This window comes from Pan troglodytes, chromosome 11 (genome assembly GCF_028858775.2).
Source record: "Pan troglodytes isolate AG18354 chromosome 11, NHGRI_mPanTro3-v2.0_pri, whole genome shotgun sequence".
Lineage (NCBI taxonomy): Eukaryota > Metazoa > Chordata > Mammalia > Primates > Hominidae > Pan > Pan troglodytes.
Window position 1 is genome coordinate 74179376 of NC_072409.2, and position 13706 is coordinate 74193081.

The following is a 13706-nucleotide window of genomic DNA, read 5'->3' on the forward strand; positions in this document are numbered from 1 at the left end:
CCAGCCTGGCCAACATAGTGAAACCTTGTCTCTACTAAAAATAAAAAAAATTAGCTGGGTGTGGTGGTGTGTGCCTGTAGTCCCAGCTACTCTGGAGGCTGAGGCATGAGAATCACTTGAACCCAGGAGGCAGAGGTTGCAGTGAGCCAAGATAGCACCACTGCACTCCGGCCTGGGTGACAAAGTGAAACTGCCTCAAAAAATTAATTAATTAATTAATTAAATCCTGGGAGTATATGTGGTGCACCTGGAAAGAAAACATTGTTTATAATTATTGGAGCCCCCAACATATGATTCGCATTAGGGCCTCCCAGATGGTTGGTAGGCCTTAGGATTCCCAGTGCAGTTTGAATAACTGAGCCTAGTTTTTATTTACGGAGGGACTGCCTGAGGGCCTTCAGTCCATACCATTCTATTTGTCCTTGCTACCAGCCAGGTGGTATTCATCTACTCTATAGAATGACTAGCAAAATTTACAGGAGCAGGAGTGGGAAAGATACCCAGAGGTGCTGACAGATGTTTTGCATGAGAGATGCAGGAGCTGGGCCATTTTCTGCTCTTTTCAGTAGTTTTCTTATTAAGGTGAAGGAGTATGGCAATCAACTGCAGTCAGAGCTGTCTGGCAGGATGTGGCAGACGCAGTAGTCCATCATATTCGAAGTGTTTGCTAGTTCAGGAGAGCCTCACCAGATTATTTTCCTTCATGAGTAAAGATCCAGTGATGGCTCTGAAAGATAGAAGATCATTGATATTTCTACCTTTCCTATGCCTCCCAAGCTCTAAGATGTTCCTTCTCCTAGTGCTGGGGTTGTTTAATCTACCTCCACCACCACCACGCCGGGTGCAGTGGCTCATGCCTGTAATCCCAACACTTCGGGAGGCCAAGGCAGGCGGATCATTTGAGGTCAGAAGTTTGAGACCAGCCTGACCAACATGGTGAAACTCTGTCTCTATTAAAACACACAACACACACACACACACACACACACACACACACACACAACATTAGCCAGGTATGGTGGCACATGCCTGTAATTCCAGCTACTCAGGAGGCTGAGGCAGAAGAATCGCTTGAATCTGGGAGGTGGAGCTTGCAGTGAGCCAAGATTGCACCACTGCACTCCAGCCTGGGTGACAGAGCAAGACACCGTCTCAAAAAAAAAAAAAAAAAAAAAAAAATCAATGTGTCTCAATCCAGTAGCTGTAACTTCACCTTTTTGTCAAATAATTTCCTTCTCACACCCAGATCTTGTATCCAGAAAGGTAAGGTGTAACAACAACAACAAAAGGATATTTTTCTAAAACATATAGAGACCCATTGTGTCCCCCATTTTGGTCCACATGGGCTACTATAGGGAGCAATGTTCCCAACCACGTGGTCATTATCCTTATGACCTGGGACCTTGTTAAACAAGAGCTAAGTAGCTGAACCAGAATTAAATCCCTTAGGCCCCCTTTTGGCTGGCCGCCACCCAGAGGATGTACCAACTGGGTCAGCCTGTGATTGCCATTAGGGTAAAGAGAGAAGCTTCATGCCCAGAAATTCCCAGGGTGGAATTCTGAATTTTCAAGGCAGATTTATTTATTTTTTATTTATTTATTTATTTATTTTTTGAGATGGAGTCTCGCTCTGTCACCCAGGCTGGAGTGCAGTGGTGCAATCTCGGCTCACTGCAAGCTCTGCCTCCCGGGGTTCACGCCATTCTCCTGCCTCAGCCTCCTGAGTAGCTGGGACTACAGGCACCTGCCGCTACGCCCGGCTAATTTTTTGTATTTTTAGTAGAGACGGGGTTTCACCATGTTAGCCAGGATGGTCTCGATCTCCTGACCTCGTGATCCGCCCGCCTCTGCCTCCCAAAGTGCTGGGATTACAGGCGTGAGCCACTGCGCCCAGCAAGGCAGATTTATAAGCAACACATGCCCCACCCAATCCCATCCCTTTCGTCCTGATCATTATCTAGGAAGTGGCCAAGAAAAGATGATCCCTTTATGGGGACAGCCCCATTCAGTGACCAAAATACCTAGTACCAAAATGTGTGGACTAAGAAGAAATGTGAGAGATAGAGTGACATCTTTTTGAGTTAATTTTTGAGGTAATTGTTCCAATGCTCACCAATACCAAATGTCTGTGGATAGTGGGAGCATGGAAGGTCCATTAAGTATCTTGATTGTTAGCCCACTGAGTGGCTTTTGCCATAAAAGGCACAGCAGCACTAGATTGCAAATGGTCCAGAAACTCAAAGGCATGATGCAAATTAGTTTCAAGGACCACAACAGTGTGGCTAAAGTCAGCTGATTGGACTGAACCAGTTACATAATAACGTGAAAAAGTGTCAACAACAGTTAGGCACCACCAATATCCATGAGAGGGGGTCAAAAGTCCAGTGAAATTAATATGTCAGGAGCATGGTATCATTCACTGTGAGACAAATGTGTCAACTTTTGTCAGGAGTCACAGGTTTGGCATGCAATGGTAGCCTTTGCATCAGGTATATAGATTACTCTGCCCTGTCTATGATGATGAGTGTGTACCATGTCTAGTACAATGATGCACAAAGGCAACAATGGTGTCAGGGCAGTCCAAGCTTGATCAGTGCTTGACTCCAATCAGCCTCATCAGAGATTGGGCTTTTACCATGGACATCTACTTGAGGCACCCACATAGTTGAGTCAGCAGCTGTGATTTGTTTCCACAGTTCATGGCCCCAAAGAGGAGAGTTTTCAGTCTGCTAGTTTGTAGTTTCCAAGTGCAGACCAAAGAGCCAGGCCAGTGCAACAGCCCAAGAGTTAGTATTAATATAACAAGGTTCAACAAGGTTCTCTTATCTGGTCACAGATAAGAGACTGGCCTTGAATTCTGCCTACTAATACAGTAACCACATCCATTTTTGGTTCTACATAGTCAACACTGGGGCTGAACAGCTACAACAGTTGCTCAGAGAACTCCCATCAGGTTTCAGTTTGGCCAAACCATGAGTGAATTAGGCACAGGCATTTAGGATGATGAATTGTGAATTGAAGGCATCACTGAGCTGGTGGCTTTCGTTCAGACAGAAAAGTCAGGAGGAAAGGGGAAAGATAAGGTTTCTCCCAGAGAGATAGGTGCCACTTTCTCCTATAAAGCCAAGATGCTTCTAGGGCCAGAACAGTGGCATTCTTGAATATATTGTTTCCATTTGACAAACAAGGCTTGTTGAGCCCTTCCCACCTTGTTAGTCATTCTGTTCAAGTTGATGCTCCCCAAAATGGGAATATCAGGCTAGAAGTCAAAAGGCCTTTATCAGTCAGGCATTGTGTTTCAACAAGAGCCCAGTAGCAAACTACCAGGTGCTTTTCAAAATGGATATATATGGTTGCCATGTCAGGGAGGCTATGAGTCCCAAACCCCAAGGGCACCTCCAGATAGAAGCTGCCCCCCTTTGTCAGAGGCTTCAATCAGCAAAATCATCAGTCACATAAACTTGTAACTTAGAGGGGTCATTAGGACTATGGTGCCTCAGGCACTAGCACTTTTCTACCTGCAGCTTTTCCCAATCAGGAGACTCTCCTATAGCACTTACAGGATGAGGGACCACAAGTATAAAACACATCAATTCCTATTATACATTCATATGTAAAAGCAATACACAATACACTGATTGAACCACGGGTCCCACCGACCTATTAGCTCTCCTTCACCAGGTGAACTCTGCCCAGATTCCATTAGCTGAATCCACATGCTAGTGCCTCCCATGGAAATGGGTAGAATAGTGACTCAGATGCCTATATCCAGCAAAACCATAAGAATTGGAGTTCCTCCCCTCCCCAAAGTTCCCCAGCACACTTGACAGGTGCATAGATCTTCAGTCCCCCTTGGTGACCAGGAAACTCCTAATCATCTATTCCTTAAATCAGGCTGGGGTAGTGGGGGAGGGACGGATTGAGAGGCACAGGAGAGAGTAACTATGCACAGTAAGCAAGGTGCATTTTAAGCTATGCAGTGGCTGACCACAGCTTAACCAAACAAACTTCCAATGTTTTCCATCCACTGAAAGCCATATATAAGGTTGCAAAGTCTTAATTTGCTCATAGTGTTTCAGCCTTGGGAACTGTGGCAGCCAGAACCACATTTTCCAAGTATGTCTGGGGTTTGTGCCCTTAGGGCTTGGCTCACAAAACGTGACCTTTTTGAGGAGTCCACCTTAATCTGGGATATCTGCTGCCCCATTATCAAAATAACATCTCTTAAATTCAACATAAGTGATAGGTGGAGTCTTCCATGACGGCAGGGCTAATTACAAGAAGTTATCTAGATTTCTTTGGGTTTCTCATTCTTCAGTTGGTTACCTCATCAACATTGTAATCTCAGTCTGAGGCAGTTTGTTAGAGCCTTAATAGTAATCTGAATGCCTCATTTATCATTTCCCACAGGAGTTATGTGTCTCAGGAAAATCTCTCTCAGAGGACCAAAGCTTTTTGTAGCAGTCCATGTGCACTGCAAAAAATTCCAAGACTTTTTACTGTCATCTCCAGATGGATCTAAGATTAGCATGATAGACTAAAGGAAGACCTGAGCTGTAAAATAACCTAGCTGTTGCCTTTCTTATCAAACATTACACACCTACACCCTCATCTCCCAAGTAAACCAGTCAAAGTTCTAAAAATTTACTTGGTTTCTGCCCATAGCAGTTGCATATTTCCCTTTTATGTTCAATGTAAGTGCATACTCTTCATTGTTTGAAAGAAGGCAAAATTTAGCTGTAGTTACAATGGAGTAACTTGCAGATTGACAAAGAAGTTCTCTCACCCAGAGGAGAGTCAGCAACAACCAGGCCACCATTTGGGTAGCTGTCATTAAACCTATTTCCCAGTAGTTGGCCTGCGACCACCTTTCCAATTCTTCCTCATTAACAGGCAGTAAAATGGAGAACGATGTGTAGCCTGATTGAGAATACAATTTAATCAATACGTTCCTTTGGACTTCCTGATGATTCCCTAAAATCCCATTAATGAGGCCACAAGACCCCTATCTTTCCTCTTCCAAAAAGCCACGTCTCTGACAGCATCCCATCCTGGGTATCAAAACTTTCAAGAACTGTGAAGCATCTGAGGTTTTACTCTACATGCCAACTAACAAGTTAGTCTGAGGCCAGGCATGGTGGCTCATGCCTGTAATTCCAGCACTTTGGGGGGCCAAGGCAGGTAGATCACCTGAGGTCAGGAGTTCAAGACCAGCCTGGCCAACATGGTGAAACCCCGTTTCTGCTAAAAATACAAAACTTAGCTGGGTGCGGTGGCACATGCCTGTAATCCCAGCTACTGGGGAGGCTGAGGCAGGAAAATCACTTGAACCTGGGAGGCAGAGGTTGCAGTGAGCCCAGGTCATGCCATTGCACTCCAGCCTGGGTGACAGAGTGAGACTCCATCTCAAAAAAACACAAAAACAAAAAACAAGTTAGTCTGCCACAATTTTATGGATGTGGATAGAAGACATAAGACTCCTGAAACAAAGGACTTTATTACTGACAGCAATACGGTAGGCAAAATATCAGTATTTTAGTGTGCCAGTTCCCCAAGGCCTAGTTGCCAGAGTTGTGGCAACTCAAAGAGGGCCAAATGTCATCAGTACATGTAGTAGACTGCATTACAAGAGAGGAACTCTGAGCTTAGGGAACCCAAATCTTTTATAATAGGCAGTAAACCTTCCTGCCCTTTGCTCTCACAGGGAACACTATCTTGTGAGACTGTAACTATTTTGAGCTTTGCATACTATACAGTCTCTGTTGCAATTACTCAGCTGTTGTAAGCACTAAAGCAGCCATAGACAATATGTAAATGAATCAGTGTAGGAATCAATGTTACAATAAAACTTCACTTGTGGATACTGAAATTGGGATTTCTTCTGCTTTTCATATGTTATGAAATATTTTTCTTTTTTTTCAACCATAAAAAAATGTAAAAACCATTATTACTCACAGGCTGTAGGCAAACAGGCAGCAGATCTGATTTGGCCCATGCTACTCTATAGAATAAGATCCTCAAACTAGCATAATTCCAGTTAAGAAATGGCAACACTTTAATTAATTTATTATTTATAAGTACATTCCCCACATTGGGAGAATTTAGAGTTACAGAAAAAAGAAAAATCACTTAATTACTAAGGTTTACAAAAATGCTAATTGTAAGAACTCCCTAATAGTCTTTTCTTTTCTTTTTTTTTTTTTTTTTTTTTTTGAGATGGAGTCTCGGTCTGTTACCCAGGCTGCAGTGCAGTGGTGTGATCTTGGCTCACTGCAACCACCTCTGCCTCCTGGGTTCAAGCAATTCTCCTACCTTAGCCTCCTGAGTAGCTGGGACTCAGGCAAGCACCACCATGCCCAGCTAATTTTTATATTTTTTGTAGAGATGGGGTTTCACCATGTTGGCCAGGCTGGTCTCGAACTCCTGACCTCAGGTGATCCACCTGCTTTGGCTTCCCAAAGTGCTGAGTTTACAGGCATGAACCACTGCGCCTGGCCTCCTAATAGTCTTCAATTAAGTTTAGGGTGAAGTGCTCAACTGTTTATAAGACAAACTCTTAAGTTTCATGAAAGATTAAGCACTCTGTTTCAATTGTGTATAATCAAGGTGCAATCCCTGAAGAGTATGACTGTATTGATATACATATTGACTATCTTAGTCTGTTTTGTGTTGCTATAACAGAATAGCTAGGCCTGGGTCATGTTTAAAGAATAGAGGTTTATTTCACTCATAGTTCTGCAGACTGGGAAGTTCAAGGGAATGGCACTGGCTTCTGGTGAGGGTTTTCTGGTTATGTCATAACATGGCAGAAGGTCACAGGGGGCAGTGGACATGTACAAAGGGGGGCCAAACAGGAGGAACCTCACCTTGTAACAACCCACTTTTGAGAGAACTAATCCACTCCTTAACAGTAAGAACTCACTTGGCATTAATCTATTCATGAGAAATCTGCCACCCATAACCCAGACACCTCTCACTAGACCCCCACCTCCCAACACTGCCACATCGGGAATCAAATTTCAACATGACTTTTGGTGGGGACAAACCACATCCAAACCATCATTGGAAGATGGTGTCATAGCTTGAGTGGGGTAAGCAAGAAGTTTATGTATGGGATTGGTAACCTAAATGTGGAAAGCAAAACTTAGTAACTTTTAGAAGCTAGCAAAGGATTTCTTTAAAAAGATGCAAAAAGCACAAATCATAACAAAAACACTTAAATAACTACATTAAAATTTTAAAAAACCTGTCTCTACTAAAAATACAAAAATTAGCCAAGCGCAGTGACCCGCACCTGTAATCCCAGCTACTCGGGAGGCTGAGGCAGGAGAATCGCTTGAACCCAGGAGGCAGTTGCAGTGTGCCGAGACTGTGCCACTGCACTCCAGCCTGGGCCACAGACCGAGAGTCCGTCTCAAAAAACAAAACAAAACAAAAAACCTTCTGGCTGGGTGCAATGGCTCACAGCTATAATCCCAACACTCAGGGAGACTAAGGCAAGAGGATCACTTGAGCTCAGGAGTTTGAGACCAGCCTGGGCAACATAGTGAGACTTAATCTCTACGAAAAGAAAAAAGAAAAAACATTAGCCAGGTGTGGTGGTGCATGCCTTGTAGTCCCAGCTACTCAGGAGGCTGAGGCAGGAGGACCACTTGAGCCCAAGAGGTCTTCAAGGCTACAGGGAGCCATGATCACACCACTGCACTCCAGCCTGGGTGACAGAGTGAGACCTTGTCTCAAAATAAATAAATAAATAAAATAAAAAACTTCTGTACATCAAAAACTTTATAAACAAAATGAAAAGACAAGCCATATGCTGCAAAGTGTATGTGGGAAACACATAAACAACAATTAGTATCCAGAATGTATCAAGAATACCTGCATATAAATAAGAAAAAAATACCTAAAAGAAAAATGAGCATTTCACTCAAATGTAAACGCCTAAGAAATGCTCAATCTCATTAGTTTATATGGAAAAATACAAATTTAAACAAGGTATTATTTCATACCCATTATACTTATAGGCAAAAACAAATCTGACAATAGTAAGTGTTGTTAAGGATGTAAAGAAAAGGGAAGTTTCACATACTGCTACTGGGAGTGTAAATTGGTATAGCCACTTTGGAAAATAATACTGACATTATCCAATAAAGTTGATGATACTCACATCCAACAATCCAGCAATTCTACTTCTAAGTATAGGCCTTAGAAAACTCCCTTATAGTACCACAAGAGACATGTACAAGAATATTTATTGCAACACTGTTTGTAATAATTAAAGTGGGAAATAACATATTTATGTATCATATTCATATAGCAGAATATGATACAGCAAGCAAAATCAGCAAACCAGAGATATAGGTATCAATTTAGCAAAATCTAAAAAACATTCAGCAGAAACAAATGCAAGTCGTATATCACTACATATAGTATATCATTTATATCAAGTTTTAAAATATGCAAAACAATATATTATGGTATAAAAACATGCATAGGAATAAAAACGAATAAATGAAGATAGTAACCACCTTTGAGAGAAAGGGAATGGAATTGGGGAAGAATACATGGAAAGATGTGCCTCAATTGTATCCATATTACTTTATTCCTTAAGCTCAGTGAGACATACATGTTTTATTTCTTCCCTACCTCTGAAATGCCTCATTGATTTAGACAGATTCTTTTTAAAAACTTTCAAAGTGAAGTAGTATCCTTCTCCTTTCTCTTCCTAATTCAGTCCTAAAGTCAACAGGTGGGTTCAAGAGTGCAAGAGAAGAAGGTAGGGGGGCATGGTGGCAGGCACTATAGCCAGAGCTGAGTGTCAGAGACTGAGCAGGGTGAGAAGGGCATTCCCACAGTGGAGTGGGGAGGCAGCACCGATAGGAGATGGGTTACAAATGAGGACATTCATGAAATAAATACAATTGATCCTCATTGTTTGTGGATTCCATATTTGAGAATTTGCCTACTTGGTAAAATGTATTTGTAACCTCAAAATCAATACTTGTGATGCTTTCATGACCATTCATGGACATGCACATAGCAACAAAAAACTTAAGTTGCTGGATATACACATTCCCAGCTGAGGCCTTCTTGTTTCATTTCAGCTCTCATACTGTAAACAAGTATCTTTTCCACAGTTTATTTAGTGCCAAATTTTTTAAAAAGGCATTTTTTGCTTTTTGTGGTGATTTCACTGTTTAAAATGGCCCCAAGCATAGGGCTGAAGTGCAGACTAGCGTTCTTAAGCACAAGAAGGCTGTGATGTGCCTTATGGAGACAACACATATGTAGATAAGCTTTGTTAGGCATGAGTTATAGTGCTGTGGCCATGAGTTTAATTTTAATGAATGAACAATATATATTAAATAAGGGTCCTTAAATAGAAACACACATAAAAGAAGGTTACGTATTGATCAGTGGATAGAAATGCTGTGACCAGAGACTTGGAGGAACCAAACTCTGTGCTTCTTCTCTGACCAGTTGTTCAGTATTTAGTAATTCGGTGTTCCCAGGGACTTTATAGAGTGTAACTACTGTGAGTAATAAGACTCAATTGTAAGGATATTAAGGATAATGGGAGCCAGGTCTCTTACTGTCTGAGAAGGGAATTACAAATATGGTAAGCGAGAAAACTAGAATGAAATTTACAATACTGGATTAGAATCAGTTGAACTCATGGTTTTCAGTATAGATATAATTATAGATGGAAATGTATCTATGAATGTATATATTCTTTTTCTTAAAATAATTTCAACTTTTATTTTAGATTCAGGGGTACACGTGCAGGTTTGTTACATGGGTATATTACATGATGCTACAGAAGGATTCTTGTATTGACTGAGCCTAGGAGGGCCTGGCAACCTCCAACATAGTTCTCACTTTAAAATCTGGTGGAGAAAAAAGCAACTAAAATTTTTCAGCACAAATATTGTTTTTTCAACCTCAAAAGAGGCTGTTTCCCCTATGAAACTGTGAATTTAAAAAAAATCAGTACAAAAATACATCTAAGTGAACAGTGTAATTAGAATGTTATTCTAAATATAGGCTGAATTTGATAATTAAATGAAAACTTTACAGGCAGGCTGGACTGGGCTTAGACCTATTTTTATAGGAGTTTAGACTCTGTAAAATATCTTACACAACAACTAGCCATTTTTTTTTTAGAAGGCTGTATCTTAAAATTCACTGCTAAGCAAGCCAGTACAATGCAAGGGAGGAAGGGAGAGAGGAAAGAAGAGGAAAAAGGAAGAGAAAGAGGAGGAGGAGCAGGAGGGAGAGTATGCTTTCAAAAGGAGTAGCTTTTCTGCAAAGTAGAAGCCAAATCTCTTAGGTTCAGTGTACTAAACACACACGTTCAGCCATTGTGAAAAGCAATTTGGCGATTTCTCAAGGAACTCAAAGCAGAATTACCTCTCAACCCAGCGATTCCATTATTGGGCATATACCCAAAGGAAAATAAATCATTCTACCATAAAGACACATGCATGTGTATGTTCATCACAGCATCACAGCACTATTCACAACAACAAAGACATGGAATCAACCAAAATGCCCATCAACGGTAGACTGGATAAAGAAAATGTTGTACACAAACACCATGGAATACTGTGCAGCCAAAAAAAGAACAAGATCACATCCTTTATAGCTACATAGATGGAGCCAGAGGCCAGTATCCTAGTGAACTAACACGGGAACAGAAAAGCAAATACCACATGTTCTCACTTACAAGTGAGAGCTAAACTTTTGAGTACATACGGACACAAAGAATGGAATAACAGACACCAATGCCTACTTGAAGGTGGAGGGAGGGAGAAGGGTGAAGATCAAACAACTACCTATCAGTTACTATGCTTATTACCCGGGTGGAGAAACAATCTGTACACTAAACACCCGTGATATGCAATTTACATATATAACAAACCTGTACATGTACCCCTGACCCTAAAATAAAAGTTAAAAAAAAGAATGAAAGAAATAGATCACAAGGCACAAAAGTAAAAGTGGGTGAGGCTGGGTGAAGTGGCTTACACCTGTAATCCCAGTACTTCAGGAGGCCAAGGCGGGATTACTTGAGCCCGGGAGTTTGAGACCAGCCTGATCAACAAAACAAGACCGCCACCTCTACAAAAAAGAAGAAGAAACAAGGAGGAGAAAAAGGAGAAAGAGGAGGAGAAGGGGAAGAAAAAGGAAGAGGAGGAAGAAAACATAGCCTTTATTGAAATGCAGAAGTTATTTTTGTCTTGTTTGGTGTTGGACCATTAAATCTATTTTACCACTTCATACTTCAACACTGCCTCTATCCCAACATGCTCCAAAAGATAAGTGCAAATCTTTATGAATTATATGACCAGTATTGTAAGTCTAAGTCTTAGAATGAAGAGACTGAGGCAAAGGACAACTAAATTGCTATCATCGGGTAAATGGTCAACACAGCCAAAACATAGTCTGGGTTTTCTGGATTTCCATCCCATTTTCCTTCATTAGACATTAACTCACTAAAGGCCACTGCATCTCACAAGCATGTAGTATCTACATCTCACTTTAGAAGGGCTATTATAAAGTTTTCCATTTGATGGAAAAGCTGGATAAATAATACTTCTGTATCCCTGATTAATACAAGAGCAATAAAACTGTAAACGTCTTTAATTATTTATTTATTTATTTTGAGACAGAGTCTCGCTCTATCGCCCAGGCTGGAGTGCAGTGGCGCAATCTCAGCTCACTGCAAGCTCTGCCTCCCGGGTTCACGCCATTCTCCTGCCTCAGCCTCCCGAGTAGCTGGGACTACAGGCGCCCGCCACCATGCCCAGCTAATTTTTTGTATTTTTAGTAGAGACGGGGTTTCATTGTGTTAGCCAGGATGGTCTCGATCCCCTGACCTCGTGATCCGTCCGCCTCTGCCTCCCAAAGTGCTGGGATTACAGGCGTGAGCCACCGCGCCCATGTAAAGGCCTTTATTAAATAGCTTCAGGGAGCTGGGACAAAGAGAAAAAAACTTTACATCAAATACTAAACACATTCACCCCAAATTTCATGATATTCCAAATAGAGAAACTGCCTCCATGTTTTCACCTCCAAAGAACAGAGGACAGTTTTATTTTCTCCTAAATGGAGCAGTTGGAAGTAGAACTCAACTGCTGAGCAAACTGCCTAAAAAGGAGACTATTTCAGTAATTTTTCTTTTTCATATTAGCAACAAAATGGGAGGGGCATGGTCTAAGGCAGGCCAAATTGTGTTTATTCTTCCATTTTTTTCTACATTTCAATTTATTCTTTTCCGAGTTTTACACCAATTATCTTGTTAGAGATGCATATTTGTTTTAGTCCTAAGAAATACTTGACTGCCTTGACAGAGCTGTTTGTCAAGCAGATTAAGCTTCTCCAAAGATACGAAAACTAATGAAAAAAAAGTTTAAACTTACATTCAGAACTCTTAGTCCTTAAGCAGTGGTGTGCTGATAAATGTTTAACAAATGGCTGGGGTGGGGAAGGGGGTGCATTTGTAGCTTGTATCATTTGCCAATTTCCATGCTGTAAATATTCCACCATATTCAATTTCAAGATATCAATATGATACGACATTACTCAGTATGAACCTGGGAAAAGATGCACACAATCAACGCTCTAAAGCAAGTAAGAGCTATGGCCAATGCATTACTGTGATCTTAAATCACAGATTACTACTCAGCATATAGTATTCCCAATTGTAGTCATGTATATTTTTTAAAGTACACATTTAAAATTTACATGGTGTTCAAAAATTCCCCCTTTTGCTCATTATTTATCAAAAGGGCAAAATCGAGAATATTTTTAAAATCACAAAAAAGGCAAAATGAACATTTAGAGTCTTCCAGGGCCCCAGACACATCCATACGTTTTTAAGAGGGAGGAAAAAGCCTAATTGTTTCTTCCTAGAAATATTTAAATAGTTTATTTTATTTAAGGGTCTAGGGTCTAGGATTATTTTAGTTTTCTAACATAACATGTAACTGCCTTATGGAGAGTATTTAAGAGAAGAGATGCTTGCAAACAGTCCCCCTTTTAAGAATTAATTTTGTGATATATATTATGTGGTACATAAAGCACATCATATATATAATTTAGATATATATTAAGATATGCATAAATATATAATTGTATCCAAGGTCAAGGAATAGAACCAGCAGCCCAAAAGATTACCCTGGTGTGTCTCTTCCTATCATAATCCTCTCCCAGCCCCTAGAGATAAACAATAAAATGATTTTCATGATAATCATGTATTTGATTTTGTAGGTTATCATCTGTAAAATACCAATATGTAATTAATTTTGCCTATTTTCAAATTTCGTATGTCTAAAATCATACTATTTGTATTCTTTCTTCTTTCACATAGTATTGTTTGAGATCCATCCATATTGTTACTATATAGGGGAGGCTTGTTAATCTATTTCAGATGGATTTCTTTTCCCCAGTTTTTTACTATAACAAATGATGCTTCTATGAATATGTACATAAGATTCTTCAGGGTATACATACTTAAGGGTGGAATTGCTGGGTTATGAGATCCATGAATCTTCAGCTTTGCAAGGTAATGCCAAAATATGTTCCAAAATGGTTGTAACAATTTACACTACCGCCAGTTCTGTAAGAGAATTTTGGTTGGTCCCAAATTTCACCAATCCTGGTTATTATCAGACTTTTAAATTTTTGCCATGTTGGTAGAGGAA

At 40.6% G+C, this 13706-nt stretch overlaps 1 long non-coding RNA gene across 1 annotated transcript; it reads right to left on the reverse strand.

Annotated features, from left to right (window-relative positions):
* Positions 1-352: 352 nt before the first annotated feature.
* Positions 353-12596, reverse strand: LOC134807668 (uncharacterized). Its single transcript, XR_010148708.1, has 2 exons — positions 12423-12596; positions 353-727 (listed from the first exon to the last, which is right to left on the reverse strand). It is a non-coding gene; the product is annotated as an uncharacterized LOC134807668 (long non-coding RNA).
* Between the last annotated feature and the right edge of the window lie 1110 nt (positions 12597-13706).